The 17427-nt window shown below is 39.4% G+C and overlaps 1 long non-coding RNA gene across 1 annotated transcript; it reads right to left on the bottom strand.

Moving 5' to 3' along the window:
* Nucleotides 1-5191: 5191 nt before the first annotated feature.
* LOC141427006 (uncharacterized) lies at nt 5192-6358 on the bottom strand. The gene is made up of 2 exons (XR_012451290.1): nt 5938-6358; nt 5192-5860 (listed from the first exon to the last, which is right to left on the bottom strand). It is a non-coding gene; the product is annotated as an uncharacterized lncRNA (long non-coding RNA).
* Nucleotides 6359-17427: the final 11069 nt, after the last annotated feature.

Here is a 17427-nt window from a genome sequence, read left to right as displayed (position 1 = left end):
AAAGAATATTTTTCCCTTACTATATCGGTAAAGTACACCGTTTTCTATTCGATAGTTTGGGTAGTTCTTTGGGTATGAAATACAACCTTGGTAAACTTTGTTATACCACACATCTGTCGCGGTTGCCGACGGTAAGGTATTAATAACCTCTACTTTCACCAGTCGAGACAGAGCGTCAGGTATGACATTGTCTTTACCTTTCCTGTGCTCTATATTGAAATTAAATTGCGACAGGCGACATCCCCATCGGGCAAGACGTCCCGTTGGGTTTTCTAAATTCATAAACCATTTCAAAGACGCGTGGTCAGTGACGACAGTAAACGGCCTAGTACCTAGGTATGGTTCAAATTTTTCAACAGCATACACAACCGCTAGTGCCTCTCTCTCTGTCGCACTATAATTACGCTCATTTTTATTTAAAGACCTGCTTATATAGGCTATAGGATGGTCGTCTCCCTCCACGTTTTGCGTCAAGACGCCACCAATGCCATAACTAGAAGCGTCACAATGTACTGTGAACGGTTTATCAAAATCTGGACATATTAAAATGGGTGCCGATACTAAATGATTTTTTAAATCCATGAATGCGTTTTCCGCGTCTGTGGACCAAACAAACTTTGTTTTCGTACTAGTAAGTGCGTTCAAAGGTGCAGCTATTGTGGAGAAGTTTTTTATAAAACGTCGGTACCAGGAACACGTACCTAAAAACATTTTTACCTCCTTTGCATTCTTTGGTGTTGGAAAATCTATAACCGCACGCACCTTACTAGGATCAGTCCGTAAACCGCACTCGTCTACTATGTATCCCAAATATTTGAGTGACTTGCGAAAGAAATTACTCTTTCAAAATTTATCGTTAGATTTGCTTCCTTAATACGCTGATATACTCTATTTAGTAATAATAAGTGTGTATCATAATCTTCTGACACTATTATTACGTCATCGACGTAGCAAAATACCAGTCCCTTGGTCACTTCACTACAAAAGGGTGTACCAAAAGCATGTCCATAAGCCTTTGCTGACGCGCAGGCGCTCCAGTAAGACCGAATGGCATGACATTAAATTTAAACAGACCCTTTCCCGGTGCAATGAAGCTAGTTTTTTCTTGTGACTGAGCATCTAACTTTATTTGCCAAAAACTTGATTTAAAATCGACTGAGCTAATAAACTTTGCGTTTCGAAGACTATCTAGTATTTGGGGTATGTAAGGTATTGCATAAGCATCCCCTTTAGTAACTGCATTTAATTTGCGACAATCCAAACAAAATCGCCATGTACCATCCGACTTGGGAACCATAAGGACCGGATTAGACCACGGACTTTCACTGTGGGTTATTACATCCAAGGTAAGCATTTTATCCACTTCCTTATGTAATTCCCTAAGCTTTTCCGGTGACATGGGGTATGGTCTACACTTAATCGGGTGGTGAATCGCCGCTATCAATCTTGTGTTCAATTAAATGAGTTCTACCCAGACCCTTAGTCTCGAAAGAAATTTCGTGAAACTTTTAATTACAATTTCTGCCAATTCTTTCTGCTCTGATGTCAAATTGTCATAATATGTTAAATTATTTAATTGTTGATCAATTTGAGCTGCATTTCTAATAAATTCTGTGGGTTTCGTAATATAAGCAATTTTATCAAAGATTTCTGGTAATAACGAGAATTCTTTCCAAAAGTCGACTCCTAGGATAACATTCGATACTATAGTAGGTATAACGTGAAATTTTATCAATCTAGTAACCCCTTTAAAAGATAGTGGCAGTGTTATAAATCCTATTGTATTGCATACTGAACCATCTGCCACAGTGACAGTAGTAGCGGATTCTACCATTTGGTAGCCTAAATTGACAAAACGCTCGTGTGCACCATTCCCTATAATCGAGATTGCAGCGCCGGAATCCAACAATGCACAAATAGTCAAATCCAGAATATTAACATGTAAATAAGGCCGAATGTCGTTGTCGTCAGGTTTAAAAAGGACCGTGGTGACGGCATTGTTTTTAAAATATTGTGATACCATTTTTAACCATTTTGTACTATCAGTAGTTACGGCTTTTTCTACTGAAGTGCCGCCACGACCTTCACCAATTAGTTTTTTGGCTGTAAATTAAGTCTACACTTCGGGCACGATCGTGTCGTATACCCGAGTTGACCGCACTTAAAACACATAATACGCTTGTCGGTACACGCCTTAGTATGATGTGTATCTACCTTGCACCTATAACAATACATCTTGCCGGTATTTGACGGCTTTTGATTGTGAAACTGTGATGGTGGTCTGTACTGTGGCCGTTGGTCAACGAACTGTCGTTGGTGTTGTGGCGGTATATTTCGACTACGAGCACCATGACTAAAGGTGTTGAACGACCTCTGTTGTTGTACAGATGTAGATGCGACGGCAGTAAAGTCCTGTTTTGCAGTTTTACCTTTATAAACAAAATCAGGATTTAATGAAGACTGTTTTGGCGGTTCCGCAAATAATTTTCCTTTTTGACGTGCAGCCTCAATTATCCTACAACAACGACGTAAATCTTCGACGGAGTTAATTTGCTGCAATGCGAGCTGCTCCGAAAACGATGGCCTAATATTATGAAACAAGATTTCCAATTGCTCCTTATCACTTTTTGGACTCGCAAGACGTGCAAACATACCACTCATAACCGCAAAGTAAATATGAGTCGGCTCGTCTTGTCCTTGTGTTCGCGAATGGATTTCCTGCAGTAGTCTATAGTCAAAATCCGTTGGTGCAAACTCCTCGAGTAACAAAGTGCTCAACCCCTTCCAAGACTGAAACCTGTGTTTATTTCCTCTATACCATAAAAGACCTTGATCGATAAACAAACAACAAGCTGAGTTAAACAACTGCTCATCAGAAATACCAAACGCTTGAGCACGCTCGTTTACCGCTTCTAAAAACGAATGAACACTTGACAAACCGTTGAACTTATTGTTGACATATTTTAGAAGATTAAAACCTGTAGACTCTTTTGTAACCTCACATAAATCAGCACAGACACCAGAACCGGTACTTCCAGGATCGCTTTGCTTTGTTAAGAACCTATTAATAATAACCGAACATTGTTCCAACTTTGACTTTAGATTAGCACTCATTTCCTTTTCTACCTGTAACTCAAGTACAGTTAACCTGTACAGTCGAAAATAAAGGTGACAGTACAAAGCTTTGGCACGGACTAACAAACGACTGTCTTTAGTTTTCTCCAAAGAACTCAGCTTAGACTGTAACTCCTTCATTTTCTCTGTAATTACAGGCAACTCCTCACTAGCTCGCAAATCTTCACCTATAATTTCTTCAGGCAGAAATTCTGTGCATAATTTCTTAAGTTGTTTTCTCATAATGTAAACTGTATCTCCCGGTGTCTCTGCTCTAACACTGATCTCATATGTCAACTCATCTCGCAACAACGAATGATAATTTATTTTCTTTAAATCCATGTTTTAGATAAGAAACAACAAAGTCCAAGTGTTATTCTATATAAGTTTGTTTTGTTTACCTATGTATGAATGTTAAACACAACACTATTCCTCCTCTATCCCAGGGGTTGACCTAACAAACTGAGTAACAAAATGCTGTTTACCACTAAAAGTTTACACCAAAACTCGATAAATGTTAATTTTTATTATTATATTTTTATCAAGTATTTTAGTTAAAAGTAACTGCAATACAGTAAATACAAAAAAAATTTGGTATGGTACTAGAACTCCAGTATCACTATTTAGTAAGTAATTATTTTAGTAACAGTTCTTACTAATGTATAACCTAACATGCAGTTTATTTGTTTATGTAGATAATATTTGTGAAGTAATTTAGCAGAAAAACTGCTAAGCAAAACACTAACAACTTAGTTTAGTATTCGCTAACAACTAAGTTAATTTGTAACCCGGAGGTCTGTACCAAAATTTTATCACTAATTATTAAGTTTCTAAGTTAAAACTAACCTCTCGGCTAGTATACCTAGATATAATTATAACTAACACAGTACCAAGAATAGATACTAAAAAAATATTTCTTTTGGTTTTTCCCTTAGAAATTAAATATTTAATAAAGGAATCTACTAGCATTAATGCTAGAAGTATTCCAAAAAAAAGGTAATTTTTGATAATAATTGCTAGCTTTTGCTAGACAAAAGAACAATAAAACAATAATTGCTAGCTTTTGCTAGACAAAAGAACAATAAAATAATTGCTAGCTTTATACAAAGTAGCAATAACAAAATAAATCCCCCAGAACAACTTCAAAGTTTATGGAACCCCGCTTAACCTAATTTGTATTAAAATTGTCACCTAGAACACTACAAGCACATCAAATTCACTGTTTGTGATGAAAATAGATCATAAAATGTTTAGATTATCAGGTCACTATGACTTAAAGTTGACCTTTATGACAAGTTTGTTTGTTATGTTGTTTATTCACACATTACCAGTTGGCACTTATTCTTATGTACTTAAATATGTACTCACATATGTTTGTTTGACTATGTTCAACAATTATAACAAGATTTTATTTTATTACTGATTAATTTACCATAATTACTAAAAGAAAGGTGTTAAACCTGAAACCTGTCTGTAATTAAACCAATGTTTTATCTATAAATTTTAAAATGTAAATATCTACTGATTGAAGCACTTTTCTTTATTGCATGTTAGCCAACTAAGCAAGCACAAGATTTGCAGAAAACAAGTTTATATGACATGCAAGTTGTTTAATAATTGTTCTGTTTTCAAATGTTGTTGTAAATAGTATTGTTTTAATAAGATAATTTCACTGAATTTAACACTTGTTTTATTGTTGTTTGACAGAATGTTACCTGAAAGCAATAGCTATTTATGAATTTTGCAACCAACAATTTCCTTATGTATCAGTATACCTCAGTATATATTAAAATACCTGTTGAACACGGTCTTGTGAGAAAAAACACAATATTTATTTTTATACACTGTGGTCAAGTAAGGGTAACAAAATGAAAGTCTCTAGCAGCTACAACACAACAATACAGTCACTACTATGAAATTGGATTATTTAAGAATAGAAATGCCAGCGTGCCATACGCTTCTTTTATTGACAATCCAGTCTTAAATATTATCCATAAGAAAGCAACAATTATCCAAACCTAGTGGGCGCCATTGAAAGCTGGCTCAACTGGCATGGAAAAATAAAATAAAAATACTCTTCTGCAGTGAAAGTCTTTAATCAGCGAAGGTGGAATTTTAACACTGGTTCTTACATATGGTGTTTGGATAAATGTAAGGTCAGACTCCCAAGACAGAAGAGAAACAGGGTCGCGTTAACGGTTCGCGTTGTTTGGACAATTTGTTGCTTCTTACTTATTATGAAAACTACAGTGTTTATGGTTGCTGAGAGATCGAAATGACTTACAGGAGGGCTCTTCTCAAACCTGACAGGTCACACTCACTCCGTGCTTCTACCGTCCGGCTGTCCTGTGCTTTGTCTCCTATCTCTCGGCTTCCACTAGATATTGATGAGCTGTCCCCAAGTACTAGTTAAAACATGCTATGTGACATCAACCATCTATGGTGACGAGGACTGGAGTAAAAGCAGTATAGCGACATAGCATGAAGAAGACAGCGATAGAGATGAAAATCAATTCAGTACAGTACTTTCAGTACATACAGTTCAATAAACGAAACTGAATATGAAACTGAAAATGAATATGAAAAATAATATTTTTTCCCTGAAACAAAACATTATTTGTTACAGCCATCATTGACACTACTGGTTTAAGAGTATGTAGAAAGGCATCATCAATATTTACCTCGAAGGATTGATCTCTTTTCCTTCTCCCACCCCTAGATCCAGTACTGTATTATTTCAAAATCTCTGTAACAAAATGTCAGCATTAAACATCTAACTTTACAGCACTGTTGACTGAAATTGCCAGTCTTTATGATACTCACCAGTGCAGTGTTGACGGCTGAAGGAAATTACAGTTCCAGGCGACATAAAATTTTAAGGTTCCATAAACCTGAAAGAGTTAACTATTGTTACTATCAGAAATCCAGAAAAAAACACTGAACTAACTTCAGGAATGACAAACTTACTATATTTGAAGTTGTTCCATTACAAACTTTCAGCCATTTGGCCTTACAATTATAGGATGCCTCGGGATTCCAAGGCGGAGGCCTATTTGCCACGCAGCTCCTCGGCACAAACGCACATCCGCCGACATCATCGATGACGATGAAGAATCAAGCTGTCAAACTCAAATTCGAAACAAATGTCACTGTCAATGTCACTCGCTGTTTAAGCTACAGTAAAAAATACACGACATTGATGCTTTCAACGAAGTGACTTTTAATTCCGACAGATGCCGCAAACGTTCCGTTACAAGTGGCGACTACGAATCAGAAGACGAAGCGTTGGCAGACCTCCCACAGAGGACTGACGGCGTTGGAGTTGCGGGCAGCGGTGGATCATAGTAAAAGAGGATAATATAACATGCATGGATAATATAGCATGTTATGTTTTTTGTTAAAAGTGGAAACTGTTGTAGCTACTGTAATATTTTTATGTGTTTTATACTTTGTATTATTTCTAGCTGTTTGTTTTCCTAAAATAAATAAATAAATAAATAAATATATAAGTATATAAACTATATATGTAAACTCCGTGGTGAAGCCGTGGTGGCCTAGTGGTTTGACCTATCGCCTCTCAATCAGAGGGTCGTGGGTTCAAACCCCGGCTCGCACCTCTGAGTTTTTCGAAATTCATGTGCAGAATTACATTTGAAATTTACCACGAGCTTTGCGGTGAAGGAAAACATCGTGAGGAAACCTGCACAAACCTGCGAAGCAATTCAATGGTGCGTGTGAAGTTCCCAATCCGCACTGGGCCCGCGTGGGAACTTATGGCCCAAGCCCTCTTGTTCTGAGAGGAGGCCTCTGCCCTGCAGTGGGACGTATATAGGCTGGAATGATGATGATGATGATGTAAACTCCGACCCTTTAGGAGACTTAACTACTTGCTCCGGCGCGAACGCTTAGGGTTGTCGATGTCTATTTTTAATTAATTACCTACCGGCAAATAATTTTAGTGCGAAAGTTAACTTAAAATTTTCTTATGTCTAAGTCTAGACAAACAAGATTCTATGCCGCTATATTATTATTATTATACTAAATTTAAAAATATTATTTATAAATTCGCCGGAGTGGTGATGGCGACTGTGTACATACTACTCATGTTTACCTACACATAATAGGTACTATAACTATATTATTTATATATTTTTTCATGTGTCCACGTTTCACGAAACTATTACACTACACTAATTTACAACTATACCTAATAAGTACAAAAAAATACGTAAATACGAGTACGCGAACGTAACAGGTGATCATCACAGTGCAAGACGAGCGAGCTCAAATCAAAACGTACGGTGCAGCGACGGCAGTACAGCCTTGACTACAGAAAACTTAATCCTCCTTAAATTATCGGTGTGTGCTTGCGGCGGGTGCGTGCATACCGACGCCAACTGGCGCGCACACATTTAAGCCGCGCGATGTACTTTTGTTTCCAGTGAACTTCTCTTTCTTCTTCTCCTCTTTTACTATGGGTGGATACAAGTGGCGAGTTGTCGTTCACATTGACTTATGGCGTTCTAAGAGGGAGGCCTTTGTTCAGCTGTGGACGTCTTCCGATTGATGATGATGAATCAAATTGCATCTGGATTGTTTTGATCTGATCGCGCACCATTGCATCACAAGACGACATTTGACGCAAATCACTCACACTGTTTATACAAAATCATAAATCATATCTAACACATAGATTTAAAACATGATCCACCGTGTAAGCACGCTCCAAATTTATCAAAAATGTGCTCTCAGCGTTTGAGTTAAGGTACACGACAGATGTACTTGTAAGTTGGTTTATTAGTGCTGGAGACATCAAAGAGACGAACATGACATCTGTTTTATGGTAGCCGCCTGTGAATGTAATATGCGACCTGGTTATTAAGACATAAAGTATTATCCTTAGTAAGATAATTTTATTGTGAATTAGGAGCATAATAAACATTTTGCCGTAGATCGGTAAGCGTAGCGTAGGACGTCGCCAACGAGATGGACGGATGACCTGGTCAAAAGCGCGGGTTTACAGGAGATGCAGTCTGCTCCCATCCGAAGCAACTGCAGGTCTATGGGGAGGCCTTTGTCCTACAGTGGACGTCCTATGACTGATATATTATGATGATAATGATGATATGCATAATGAATAAACATTTTACAGCTAGTTTTATTTTGTAAGCACTACGCTTTATCCGTGGTTTTGCACACGTATTATGTATTAGCGTTTGTCCTTATCTCCGTCTGCGAAGAATTCGTTTATTGTTTTCCCGCGGGAACTATGCAATTTTCTCCATTCTAAATGAGGTAACAGACAGACAGAATGACAGATACTTTCAACTATAATAGATATTAATTATTGGTAAAGATTGATATGTCATCAACGATAAGGGTCGATATGTCATTAATGCACCAAAACTAAAGCCGTACAGAAGGCACCCATGATTTTTGGCATGATGCCTGATTCGTATTTTTGAAAACCTCGCGACGCTCGGCTTGCATCCCACCCCATCATGCAATTTCCTACTTACCAATCCTCAACCACTACGTATGTATTTATAATAGTTTTTATTTACTAATAAAGACCAGTTCGATGGGATCTATAGAGCGCCGCAATGTAACGCAATTGGCACGATTCTTGCAAGTCTAAAGTGGACTTTATGCTTTCTCCGCATATCCAGTAAAAACCGAACGCGCAGGCGCGTGAGTCGATCATTGGGACAACTAGGAAGTCGTGACAAATAGCGGGGCGCGGGTTCCACTATATTTTTATATCTCCAGCCAAATTTATTGGACGACTTGAACAGCCGGATGGCTTGTGAAACGACGTATGCGTTCAGTGTTAGATTTATCCGTGTGATTGTTCATCATCCCAGCCTATATACGTCCCACTGCTGGACACAGGCCTCCTCTCAGAACAAGAGGGCCACGCGGGCCCAGTGCGGATTGGGAACTTCACACGCACCATTAAATTGCTTCTCAAGTTTGTACAGGTTTACTCACGATGTTTTCCTGCGCCGCAAAGCTCGTGGTAAATTTCAAATGTAATTCCGCACATGAATTTCGAAAAACTCAGAGGTGCAAGCCGGGTTTTGAACCCACGACCCTCTGCTTGAGAGGCGATAGGTCAAACCACTAGGCCACCACGGCTTCATGATTGGTGTGATTGTTAATTGGATTTAAATGTCGATGTTTAACTGAATACAGGGTGTTTGGTAGTCGAATGTGGGGGTTTTAAGGGATGATAGTTAAAGTCATTTTGAACATTTTAGACCACATTTACTATTGTGCAAGTTTCACGGTTTTTGAGATATTGCCATTTTTTTAAATCACTCCTTTTGCCAGGTTTTTTATTCAACACCCTGTTTAGCCTATATTGCTTTAATTTTTAGTGCTTTGCCTTCACAATACCTTGGTTCTTCAAAATAAATTCATATAATTGCCTCTACTGCTAGACTGATCAAAAAAACTTCTTTAGACATGACAATAAAAAAAACTCACATAACTTTGTAACTTTGCGTGACAACAAAAAAAGTAACAGCGATTTAGGCGTTCAAATCGCTTAGAAACTTCCGTGATTTACGGGCTTCCTAATCATCATCATCCCAGCTATATACGTCCCACTGCTGGGCACAGGCCTCCTCTCAGAACAAGAGGCTTGGGCCATAGTTCCCACGCGGGCCCAGTGCGGATTGGGAACTTCACACGCACCATTGAATTGCTTCGCAGGTTTGTGCAGGTTTCCTCAGATGTTTTCCTTCACCGCATAGCTCGTGGTAAATTTCAAATGTAATTCCGCACATGAATTTCGAAAAACTCAGAGTGCGAGCCGGGGTTTGAACCCACGACCCTCTGCTTGAGAGGCGATAGGTCAAACCACTAGGCCACCACGCCTAATCCCCGCCTAATTCCTAATCATGTGCCACTTAAAAAAGAAACTGTTTTTTTTATATAAAATTGAGGTATTCCATAAATATTTCCAAAAAAAGAGGCCTCGTTTCCATACAGTGCAATTGTGTACGGCTACTGGCTATGCGACTAAAAAAAAATAACTTTTCATCATGGTCAATAATGACTCTACCTATCATCCCTTAAAAATCTACACCTGACTCCCAAACACCCTGTATACTTATACGTGTGTATACAGACAATACGTATAATTATGTACATTATATGATCAACAATCTAATGCCAGCGATTTTGCAAGTAATGGCCGCCCACACAGCCGACCACATCGCTCGAAGAACAGATAACTGTTGGGGTAGGAAAGTCCTCCAGTGGTGATCGCGAACCGGAAGACGAAGGGCTGGCGGACCTCCCAATAGATTGAGTACAACTGGACATCGTGAGAGTTGTGGGTGGATGCAATTGACAAGTTGTCGTTCAATGTGTCGTTCTAAGTAGAGACCTTTGATCAGCAGTGGACGTATTCCGGCTGATGATGATGACCAAAGATGTCGAAGATCCTATGAAGGCAGACCACTGATCTCTCATAATGACTCCCATTGCACCTTACGAGGAATTGAGTTATTTGTTCAACAAGCCTTCCACAGTACTCGCAGCTTTTTCTCCAGCACTACATCTCAAAGGGGTCCATGCGTCCGCGATCAACCTTTTTTGGTCATTATCGAGCGTTTATTTTATGTGACTAGCTTTTGCCCGAGGCTGCGCCCGCGTTGAATTCGGTTGCGCGCGCTGTACCCTCGGGAACTGTGCTCTATTCCGGGATAAAAAGTAGCCTATGTTACTCTCTGGCCCATAAGCTATCTCTATGCCAAAAATCACGTCGATCCGTCGTCCTCACGACATTCATAACAAAATGTGATCACGAAAATTGGGGCGGTTGAAACAATCGAATAAAGACCCTTTTGCGGGTCCACGTTTCAACTCTGAGACTGAACTATGAAGGTACCAGGGAACCTTTGTGCTACTAATGTCAGAGTGATGTTCCACCCTGGTACACTGTAAAAATATAACTTAATCAAAGTTTCAAAAATAAGTACCACAGAAAAAGTATGTATAGTCCTCCTCATCGGTTTCGATGACGGCGACCCCACAAAAACTATCCTCATGCATTAGCTCGGATACAAATAAAGAATAGACTAGGTCATCTGCGCGTGAATTTATTATAGTGAACAAGCGGGTTGCGCGGGCGCAAGTCCACTTCACTGTCCCCACCTCTGTAGCCCAATGGACCGGCAACCGGTACGATCAGCATTTAGGTTGAGATGCAGCGAGGAAGCCGCAGTCACTATATGGGATTCTGACAAACGCCCTTAAGGTTTCTCGCATACCCTGCTATATCGCAAAATAAAACGGACTCATATTCAATATAACTATTATCTTTACGGAGAATCTTCCGTTAACTAATCTGCTGTGTACGCAGACTTTAGTCCCCTTCTTAGTTAGCCCACTGTCGGGTTCCCGGGGTGTGGCCGCTGTGACTACAGCTTCTTGGAGAAAAAAAGAAGAGATTATTGGAGGTTTAATACAATACAATCAGAACACTCCACTACACCCACCAACAAATAAGTATACCAAGTATTCCGACGCAATAAGGCCGTAGTAAGTATTTGAGTGGTTCCAATTTTGGTACTTATTTTGGACTCGAATCAGTGGTCGACTGTGCAGCCAGCAAAAGAGCTTTTTTTGACAAACACTTATTATTGCCGCCTATTGCTTACCTTGTAATTTTCCCTGTTTTCTGTATCGCTTACTATTTCTGGTGTACAATAAAGAGTAGTTGTATTGTATTGTATTATTCAAATTGTGTTGTATATACATACATACATACCTAATGTCTATTAGTCGCAATTGAATTCTCACTTGAGTCGCTATTCCGCAGGCGCGTGGATTTAAATACAATATCCGTCAAACGCGCCGGCCGCCCACCGGCAATTTGTCATCTGCCAACCTGTGCCTTAATTACACGCCGCCCGCCCTCGGGTGCCGCTCAATTCTACTGAGAAAAATACATCTATCTCTCTTTAGGTACATAATAATTTTACTCGAGTTTTTTTAGTCGAGTGGCGACCACGAACTGGAGACAAAGCGTTGGCAGGCCTCTCACTGGACTAGATGGATAGACAACATCGCGAGCTTTTGGGGTAACAGGATGCAAGTGGCGAGTTCTCGTTGATTGTGGTAGTCTATGGGGAAGGCCTTTGTACAGCAGTGAAAGTCTTTCAGCTGATGATGGTGATGATTACATAAAAAAACTTATTACTACATGTTGTCAACTGTGCACTGTCGTATTTTATTATATAATGCAAACCAAAACACCTTCGGTTGAGTCAAGGGAAACCCGCGTCGCCCGTCCCGGACACCTCGATTAAACACGATCTATAAATACCGTACGAGGAATCATCGCTGCGTCTTCCGCTGCTTATGGTCTTAAATCAGCCCAGTATTAATACTCACCTTGTCTAAGGAAGCCGAGGGTTAGTAGAGATGCTGTAATTATTCGTTTGAATTTTAAAACTAAAACGGATGTACCCACAAAGATGGCTCAAAGTCACATGGTGGGTGCCGCATGACGGGCACCGACGGCAAGGCGGGCCGAAGTGGAGATAGTAAGATGACCTGGACGCGGAACTGCAAGTGGCCAAATATAATTCTGGGTCTGGATTGGGAGATGTATAAGTCAAGGAAGGAGGCTTTTGCTAAGCAATCGGACACAGATGTACCTATGCTAACAAGGAAGGGTACCCAACTGCCCGACTCCGATTTGATTTATTTTATGTTATAGAATAGTCTAAAATAACGGACACGTATTTTTTTTAGCTGCCCAAACTCAACCTGTTTGGAGAAAATGTCCTTCAAAGTACTGAAAATGATCAAACCTTCTTATTTCTGTTGAGAGATTTGTTCAAAAAAAAATTATAATTAATTACTGGTTTCGTTATATGTTGGAGAACATGAAAAAAGAATGGAGGCGTGTTTTGTAATTTCACCACAAACTCATATTTTATATAAAAAACATGTCAAAATTTAAAACTTTTCGTCCTTTCCTCACTCACTTCCCTTTGGTTATTTTTTTGGCTTGAAAACTTCTTAATCCATGATCCATGGTCTCGAAAAAAAAAACAATAAAAAAAACATTTGGCGGTTCGATCTATTATTTTAAAAAACTGAACTTTTTATTATTTTATTGTTTTTTTTTTTCGGGAAACTTCTTACTCCCTAATTCTACCTACCAGTTGTGCAGGCGCTGTTGTGTTCGGCATGGAGAGTGAGACAGCCGAAGGAAAAACTAACAGCGCAGAACTAAGGTCGTGTCGATGGACATAGCTCAGAAAATAAGCAAGTTTGAGCGGCAGTGGACTGGTCATATCTGCCAGAGAAACAACAACCGTTGAAGTAAACGAGTTCTTGAGTGGAGACCGCGTCTCGGTAAGCGTAGTGCAAGAAGCTCTCCGGGCACGTGGAGTGACAAAAAGCTGTTAGTAGAAGCTGGATGGATCGAGCCAAGGACAGGATGTAATGGCGCTCCAGGAGTACACTGGTATAGGCTGATGATAATGAGAAAACCGCGGATCGGCAAGCGCAGCGTAGGACGTCCACCAACAAGATGGACGGATGACCTGGTTAAAGCTGCGGGTTCAAGGTGGATGCAGGCCGCTGCCAACTGGAGGTCTGTGGGGGAGGCCTATGTCCAACAGTGGACGTCCTACGGCTGAGATGATGATGATGATGATAATGAGAAAACATTAAATGACGTAGGCAATCCTTTCGTTTCAGTACGATTGGTTAGATCTGCTTGCTTGCTTACGAGACGACCATATTATCCCTTGATTCAAAATCCTTTCATTTAATGGCAACTACCACTGCCTCGAACTATTTAGAATCTCTTAAAGAGAACCGCACGCCAATTAAATATCGCTCGAACTCATCCGTTATACTGTCGCTAATTCCAAATTTACACGGTGGCAATTACCTGCCGCGCGACATTTGTCACCGGCGGCTATTTCGTGTCGTAACAATGTCGCACGGGTGTCGGCCACGAATCGTTTGATTTATGCGTTATGATGTCGCCGATATGTTTTAGGAACCGCATGCATTATGACTGGAGTTTAAAGACGCCATTTAAATTTGAGTTGTTTGTTTGGTTGCAGTCATAGATCAGTAACGTGTAAGGTTACTAGTAGGTCGCTATAGAGATTTCTCTCTTGCTAGGGTACCGAAGTCCAAAGGAAAAGCGTCGGACGAGGGTTGTTGTGTTGTATCCTTGTTGTATCCCTCCGTATTCGTCTTGAGTTGAGAAACTTTAATAGTGCGAGTGCGATGCAACTGTCGAAGTTGTTCTGTGTGACAACAAGATGGCGCTAGGCGTCAATACAATCGTGCATTTTTCTGTTCTATGTTTCATATTGGATTTCCTGATTCGGCATCATTCACTCAAACTCCGAATGAACTCCATTCGATGACATATTAAAAAAAACGGGTAAACTTTCCTTTTAGCGGTCCGTACCTCGGAAGGGAAAACGGAACCCTTATATGATCACTTTCTTGCCTGTCTGTTCGTCTGTCTTGTCTGTCAAGACCCTTTTCTCAGGAACGTGTGGAGACATCAGGCGAGTTATATTAAATACTGAGATCTGCTACTCCCTTAAGCAAAGCAGTATAAAAACAAACTTCTTATTCAATGCAATCAAAAATACCTACAGTCATAATAAAATATGTTTCCATAGAAATTGCTTATGAAATGAAAGCATGGAATTGTCCTCCAAACTTGAAATTTTGCTACCTTTAACAGCACAATCAATAAGAAAAGTCTGATAAGATGACTGAATATTTATTTGGGTGCATCTGATACCACCTCTAGACAAAGTTTTACTTGGCCCAGTTCCCGCTCCATTCACCGCGGCGTCGCGACTACATTTGTGTACCGTATTGTGTATTCATTCGCAACGAAACATTTGCGACCGATCAGCGTTAAAACACAACTAACTCATAAACGTCAAATCAAAATAGCGTGCAGGGTAAAGCGCCCAATAATTGGACATTATATCGTGTTATCGTGTACTAGTTTACGCGCTTCGCACGCGTAAATTATAGCCAGCAGTTGAATGAACTAAATTATTTTCAACTTAATATTAATTTATTAAATTCCCAGGAGAATTTCCAACCATCGTGGATTCGTTGTTTTAGTGGACATCGTGGATTTCAATAAAATTGCATAAGACATCCGCGCTAAATTTCATGTGTACCTAATGAAAATTTTGGGATTTTATACCGATCCTGTACGAATATGGGGATGCTAATTATGCTATGTGTTATTCCAGACGTCTAGCTACCTATATTCTAAATCGCTTTTAAACGATAAAACCGCCTATTGTCTACCCTGTTTTTATGTGTATACAATAGATTTTTTTGTACTGATTTGTGGCAATAAAGAATTTTTATTTTATTGTATCACCTAAATCCGTTCATCCGTTTCAGCGTGAAGGAGAAAGAAACAAAAAAATCCGTAGGGATTCTCAAAAGTACATAATTTGACGCTGGGCGTAAATAAGGAGTTACAAGCATCAGTTTCTCAAAATTTCACGATTATATTGTATTTTTAAAAAAAAAAAATCAATTGGTCAACTATTTAGGGCTCTACCCGATAATCTGCAGCTTTTATCCGACAATCACCTGCGTACAAAAATAACTTTTTCTACGCTATAAATTACGCGCGCAGTAAACCGCTCTTTCAAGTGACTTGAAACTAAACGTGCGAGTGTATAGGCGAGTGGAGAGACGAGTGCTGTCACTCATTGTAATGACACCTTTTGTAACATCTCAAATACAATTTATCAAAGTTTTTAATTTAGATTATGAGGTAATGATTTTAAAGTCTTATTTTGAATGTCTTTGGATGGATATAAGCTATTTGAATAGTGAATTTCAGTGACTTCAAAGTAAGTGCTTATTTATTCTGAGGACTATGTTGCGAGTTGATTTAGATGAACGTTTTTGTTAAAGCAAGAGGTGATGTTTTTGTTTTGTCTCATTTTCAGGCTATATACGTCCCGCTTCTGGACACAGGCCTGCTCTCACCTGAGACATGCATGTACTGTAGTTCTAACGAGGGTCCGCTGCGGATAAGGAACTTTACACCATTGCTTCACAGTTCGGGTTTTCTGACGATATTTTCACTCACTGAACGGCTCATCTCATGGTAAATTTCAAAAGTAGTAAGTAATGTTACACATAAAATAAAAAATTCCGAAAATCTCAGAGCTGGAAGTTCGGGCTCTAACCCGCGATACTCTGTTTCAGATGCCATAGGTCAAACCACTAGACTACTAGTACCACGACTAAATATTTTAGATATTTTGAATTTACATAATATAGACGATTAGGTATATTCTTCGCCGGTGTGCGAGGTTACCTCATTTTTTAACAAAAACGTAAAATCCGAGTCCGAGAAAGTTAACATTACCTACTGGCCAATTCAATTCAATTCAATTCATTTACTTAAACAATTGAAGTAGGCACTTTATTTAATCTATGTTACGTACTATATCTAGGTACTGCTATACTATTGGCTCAACTTTAACAAACACCTTCTACTTTTGCAGGTGGTAGGACCTTGTGCAAAGTCCGCCCGGATTGCTACCACCATCTTGCTCGCTAATCCTGCCGTGAAGCAGCAGTGCTTGCACTGTTGTGTTTCGGCGTGGAGAGTAAGACAGCCGGTGAAATTACTGGCACTTGAGGTATTTCATCTTAGGCCTCTAGGTTGGCAACGCATCTGCAATACCCTTGGTGTTACAGATGTTTATGGGCGGTGGTGATCTCTTACCATCAGGAGACCCCCTTGCTCGTTTGCCATCTAGTCAAATAAAAATAAAAATAAAAACTTATTTATTATTTATTTATTTAAAGTTACAATTTAGTAAGTAGGTAACGTAACTGTCTAGGGCTTAAGCCATTAAATATAATACATAACACATGCAAATATAATACGTTATAGAAGTGCATTTAACCAATCCGCCCATAACTTATCGTACCTACTAATACACTTATACTCGGGGCCATAAATCTGCGCATGCGCTACCAGGTGCGCTACCGGGAAGTCGCGGTAAGTCGTGTTTAGATATATTCGCCACGACGCTCCTGCGCCGGTAATGTATGTTGACTGAAATTTATATGGATAAAAGGGCGATTATTCGAGTGTCTCAGCCGTGTCATTATTCTGTACACTTCTGTAAAAATGTCCGAATATTCGGATACAGTTTTTTAGTTACCTGGTAGAAATACAGGAAACACAAATAATCGAAAACGAAAAATGTGACTAGAAAAAGTAATGGTATGCAAGTATTTGAGATAGAGACAAAA

The sequence above is a fragment of the Choristoneura fumiferana genome, chromosome 4 (assembly GCF_025370935.1).
Source record: "Choristoneura fumiferana chromosome 4, NRCan_CFum_1, whole genome shotgun sequence".
NCBI classification, from domain to species: domain Eukaryota; kingdom Metazoa; phylum Arthropoda; class Insecta; order Lepidoptera; family Tortricidae; genus Choristoneura; species Choristoneura fumiferana.
The sequence above is the reverse complement of the archived record's forward strand: the minus strand, read 5'-3'. Positions and strand labels throughout refer to the sequence as shown.